Source organism: Danio aesculapii, chromosome 14 (assembly GCF_903798145.1).
Source record: "Danio aesculapii chromosome 14, fDanAes4.1, whole genome shotgun sequence".
Lineage (NCBI taxonomy): Eukaryota > Metazoa > Chordata > Actinopteri > Cypriniformes > Danionidae > Danio > Danio aesculapii.
In genome coordinates, this window is record NC_079448.1 from 55,145,662 (window position 1) to 55,151,577 (window position 5,916).

At 36.1% G+C, this 5,916-nt stretch overlaps 1 long non-coding RNA gene across 1 annotated transcript; it reads left to right on the top strand.

The window, feature by feature from the left end:
• The first annotated feature begins 1,905 nt into the window (after positions 1-1,905).
• Positions 1,906-3,580, top strand: LOC130240276 (uncharacterized). Its single transcript, XR_008838754.1, has 3 exons — positions 1,906-1,936; positions 2,565-2,624; positions 3,448-3,580. It is a non-coding gene; the product is annotated as an uncharacterized LOC130240276 (long non-coding RNA).
• Positions 3,581-5,916: the final 2,336 nt, after the last annotated feature.

The window sequence follows — 5,916 nt, forward strand, 5'->3', positions numbered from 1 at the left end:
AAGGCATTCCATCAAGCTGACAAATAAATTAGCATGCATACTAATGACCTGCTTTTTACCCCCCAGGCAGAGTTCATCAGCGCAGGTGTTCGCACCTCTTAACACACTGAGCGGAGCACGTAATTGACATTCATTTCAATGACAAAAGCACCTGTGTGTTGGAGTATACTGACACTCCTGACGATTTTGAAGCCATCTAACCTCTTACACGACCATCTAACCCCTTATCCAAAGCAAGATACAGTATGCAGCGGCCGCTAATACAACAGCAGCTCAGCCCTAATGGAAGATAGCTGGAAGCCTGTTGACAAAGCATTGGAGAGCGGGCCCTAATGCTGTGCCTCATTAGGATTACTGGGGGCTTGAGCCCTAACAAAATCACTCAGACCGACAGGAGAGCGCAGATCTGCAGAATAACACCAAAGGAAACATATACTAGAGATTGAGGCATGAGACGATAACTCACTGCGACTCTAGGCATGGAACGATAACTGTTTTTAATAGGGGTGGAACCGATCACGGTTGATCCATGATTCTTACAGATCACAACCCAAGTGGCCCGCAGATTAATACATTTTTTTTACTGATAGATTACCTCTCGTGTCCTTTAAATCACATGTATGAAAGCATAGGCTTTCATGTAAAATATAATGATGACGGAAGAAGTTGTGGTAGCTTATGTGGGATGTGGTGGGTTTCTTACACTCTAAAAAACGTTGGGTTATTTATTTAACCCAATGGTTGAGTTAAAAATATTTGGTGCTTTGTTGGGTTATTTTAAACCTTTTATTGGGTTATTTATTTAATAACTCAACCAGTTGGGTTACAATTTTGAAATTTCAACAGTCAACTGATTGATCTGACACAGAACCGCTGTATTAATATGCGTACGTGATGCTGCTCTTGCGTTATAAAGTTTATGCAAGCTCTAATGCAGTAATATTGTTAAATCAAATTGCCTCCTCGTGTCGTGTTTTTTTATATCTGTTTCACCTGGACTCGTAATTATTGATGATACAAGCGTGCGCGCTTCATAGCCGATCTATATGCGGATAAAAACGCTTTCTCTACCTCCGTGTTCATCTCTACAGTACTTTTGGAGGAAATGATACACGTATTTGAGATATTCCGCCGTCATTCTCGTCTTTAGGACCCCGCAGAGATATCAAACCGGAGTCGCGTCCAGTCTTGTTGAAGGTATGTTATGTTGTCTAAAAACACTGTCCTTTCGCTAGGAAACTATATTGTAACAATTAAATACTAATATAGACACATATATGTGCTACATTTTGTTCAGGAAGTTGCTAGTTTTCCCAAGAAGTACGGAATCTGAGCATTATATTATTATTGGTTATTATTCGCCGCTAGAGGGCGCTGAATGGATCGCAACGTGAGAAAGTTATCCTGGACGAGCAGAGCTGAAGCTTGCTACATCGTCTTTTATCAGAAGAGGATTTATTATCCATTTCAAGGTACTTGATTATTATCTATTGAAAGTTAAATGTTATTATTACTGTTTGTGTGTACTATATTGAAGTCCCTGAAAATTGCATTTTCCCTTCATCTTATACTAACCTACAGGGATGAAACCACAACCCTGATAATGTTAGATGCTAATATTAATGTTTAATCGGTTATATATGTCATACAGCAATTAAATATAAGCTTAAAAAATTATACATATAAGAATTGTAACATCTGCTAGCTTTGTATAATAATAGTAGTAATATATGGTAATAAACAATAATACAAAGCCCTTAAACATACACTGTCCTTGCCCAGTTTTCAATTCAGGTGATGCTGTGACCACTCAACTGATAAATGTTGTCTGTCAGCTCATGTTCATTTGTGGTTAATTTTATTTTTTGTTTGTTTGTTCATTGTAGGTTGCTCTGGACTGAGTGAGCTTTAATCCTCGATAATCTTGTTGAGAAAGGTGAGAAAACAACAGCTCTGTATTTTGTAATATTTACATGATGTAAAAATGCACCGATACACACACTTAAGCAGTATCATATGTTGTAAAGGTGTCTTTACATCACCATATGTCTTAAAATCAAATTATACATTTGTAATTCTTCTGTAAATGCATTTATACTTCTCTGAACAGCACCGGTAGTGTGTAAAGACACAAATGTCTCTTTCAAAAGCGTTTCTGTGCCTTATTTCAGTGTGAATTTGGTATTAGACTGTATCAGGCATGAGGACACAGGTAATTACAGATGACTGATTTAGAGTCTAAGCACAGTTCAGAACTTCACTCCTGGAACATTTGACCAAATTGAGATAATACAGACATTAACCTATTTATATTAATTATTGCGTTATGACTGTTATTTCAGTAGAAATCTGTGATCAAGAGTTTGACTCTTGTTTCTGAAGTTTCTGAGCATGAGAATTAAGCACATTGATGAACATCAGTGCACAATTGACCATGTAAAATGGACCTTATTTGCCCACCAAATTTGCAAATGGGATGTACCTTAACAACTCGCATAAAATACTAATTCTGCAGCTAAAAGTGCGCATTTTTAAAGTTTTTTTTTTCTCTTTATCTGTTTAAGGTACCCCTGGAGATGACCACTTCCAGCCTTCCAGTTATCTTTTCTCCATTGCTAAACTGGGTAAATACATGATTTTTGTTGTTATTTGGTCCGGCATACATTTGCAAACTTAAAATTTCTGTTTTAAGGTTGGAGCGAACATCATTTGGTATATGGAGGAGTAGGTAACTAAACCATTCTTGGTGTAAAAGTCCACAGCATTTTTTCCTCTGTTGAAGTCAGTGGGGACGATCAAGTTTTTGATTTGCTTTGTATTTTAAGTTATCATTTGTGGTCAGCAGAAATAAAATAAATAAATCAACAACTTGAGGGTGAGTAAATAAGAAATACACCCAAAAATCGGTGAAACACCCTCATTCAGCAGCAGAGGCGAATCCATCATGTCCTGGAGCTGGGTCAGTTGGCATTGCTGTGTGAAGTTTGCATGTCCCTCACAGTCCAAACGCATGCAGTATAGGTAAATTTATTAACCTAAATTGGCTGTAGTGTATGGGTGTTTCCCTGATTTTTGGGTGTATTCATCATTTACTCACCCTCAAGTTGTTGATTGATTTTTTTTTTTTTTTTTTTTTTTTAATTTATTTCTGCTGACCAAAAAGGATAACTTTAAAGGACCAAGCAAATGAAAAACTTAATAGTCCCCACTGACTTCAACAGAAGACAAAAACGCTATGGAATTTCACTGTGGATCAAAAATGGTTTAGTTACCTATATTGTTTAAAATATCATGTTTTGTGTTCATCTGAGGAGAGATTTAGAACAAGGAGAGGGTGAATTACAGATGACAGAATTTCCATTGTTGTGTAAAATATCCCTTCAATAAATCCAGTGTACTGTTTGCATGGCGTGGATTTAAGTGCTGTTTTTGTTTATTTATTTTTAGATTGCTCAGGACAGGTATTTTATACCCACACACCAAAGAAACTTTTTGAGGTTTGGGGAGATGCATCACTGCGGACCCTCTCGTATTGCAAAAAAAAGAAGAGCCTTGGATCTACCAGTTTAAGCAAACATTTAATCTGGTGAGACAATCCTGCATAACAGCTCTGTTTTAATCCCAATTTATAGCATTTCACCTTTGATATGAGGGTCTTGTTTTGAGTTTAATTGTGTTTTTTTCTGTTTGATATAAAGACAGCCTTGGAGATCCCGCTTTGGAGATGGTGCTTTAACACCTCAGCCAGCTATCATTTCTTCACTGCCATACAGATTGTGCAGCAAGATGGTTCGGCCCTCATACCAGGAGGCAAAACAAGAATTTGTTGATTTGTGACCTCTAGGTGCATTATTTATGACAATAAATGTTGGACATTATTTAATTCATGTGTGTATACTTGTATTTCGTTCAGTACTTAGAGGAGGAGGAGCAACAGAGACAGAACCCTCTTGTCCTGCTGCTTGGGGATGAACTAGACTGCTCTCAGGCGTTTGTTATTGTGAAAGATGTGGCACTAAATTCATGGATTTAAATAAAGCTTTGCCAATGTAATAAAAGCGGTGTATTTTTTATTTTCATATAAAGATGACTACTACTATAATAATAATAATAATAATAATAATAATAATAATAATTTATTATTATTTAGGGGTTAAGCCACTTTTTGGCAAAATAACCCAACAAATCAGTTATTTTTATAACCCAAATTGTTGGGTTAACCTTATTAACCCAATGGATTGGGTTACAATGACCCAACAGAAGGTCGGTGCCAAATTGACCCATCTATGGGTTACCTGTTGGGTTATTATTAACCCAACTTTTTTAAGTGAGTAGGTTATTAAAGGTGTTTTCTGTCACTACTTGTTTAGCCTGCAATATTGCATTCAGTGTAAGCTGAGATCTCAACACCCACACAACAATTTGCATGTTTATTAATCTTTCGAATCGCTGCATTCAAATCTGTGTTTGAAAAAAGCAGAAATCAAGAAAGAGATCGAGTCTTTAAAGTTAAATATGAAGTTACAAACAGTTAAATAACACAGCAGTACTGGGAGAACAGTTTATAGTTTAGATAAAACCACTGAAGATTATAGTAAAGATTAAAATCACCATCATATGCATTTAACTTGACGCTCAGAAATGAAAGTTGTAGGCAGCAATTACATTATTTAACCAGTAGGTGGCGACAACCAGCAGTCAAAAATATGCCACTGAATAATTCTTCAATAATGATCATCTAGCAATGAAACGTGAAGTTTCACAAGTGAATTACTCATCGAAAAGGAGACAAAATATGGGTTGTACAAATGATAATGTTAGATTTGTACATTTAGCGTTATCATGTGTTCTTTTAAAGATGCTAAGAAGTTAATTCATGCTTTTATTTTCTCTCTACTTGATGCTGTTTATTGGTTCACCTAAGGCAGTGTTTCCCAACCCTGTTCCTGGAGGCACACCAACAGTACATATTTTGGATGTCTCCTTTATCTGGCCCATTATCTTCAGGTTTTGGAGTCTCTTCTAATCTTCTGATGAGTTGATTCAGGTGTGTTTGATTAGGGAGAGGTTGAAAATGTGGACTGTTGGTGTGCCTTCAGGAACAGGGTTGGGAAACACTGACCTAAGGGTTCTAGAAGGAAGTTGCAACTGATACAAAATGCAGCAGCCAAAGTTAATGAAATTGAAGAAAGGAGACCATATTATATCTGCATTAACAGAATTACACTGGTTACCAGTGCACCAAAGGACAGATTTTATGATTCTTTTAGTAGTTTATAAGACACTACACAACCTGACACCTTCTTATATTTCTGACTGCTTATTGAGATACAATCCAAACCGTTTGCTATGCTCTTCTAGCGCTGGACTTTTAGAATTTAACTCTGTAAATCTGATGCGATCTGGCAGCACCTCCTTTCGTCACTATGCTCCAAAAATGTGGAATTGTCTCCCAAATGAAGTGAAAGAATCCCCCAGCATTCATGTGTTTAAAAAAGCATGTTAAGACGCACCTATTTAAAATTGCATATGAATATAACAGTATGTGTATGCATTTTATGGATATATGTATATTTTGTAAGTGTGTGTATGTATGCATGTACAGCGCGTGCATGTATATGCGTGTACATGTATGCTTTTATCAGAGTATATATTTGTTGTTTTATTTTGTCTATACATTTGCTTATATGGTTTATTTTACAATGCTTGTTCGTCTGTTGTTTGTGAAGCACTTGGAGTTGCATGTATGCAGGAAAAGTGCTATACAAATAAAAGTTATTATTGGTATTATTATTATCATCATCAGCAACATTACACTGTAAAAAAATGCACATGATTTTTGTTCATTGTAACTTATAAAATTAAGTTAGAACATGATTAACTTAGTTTAATAAGTTACACAAGCAAGTTAATGAA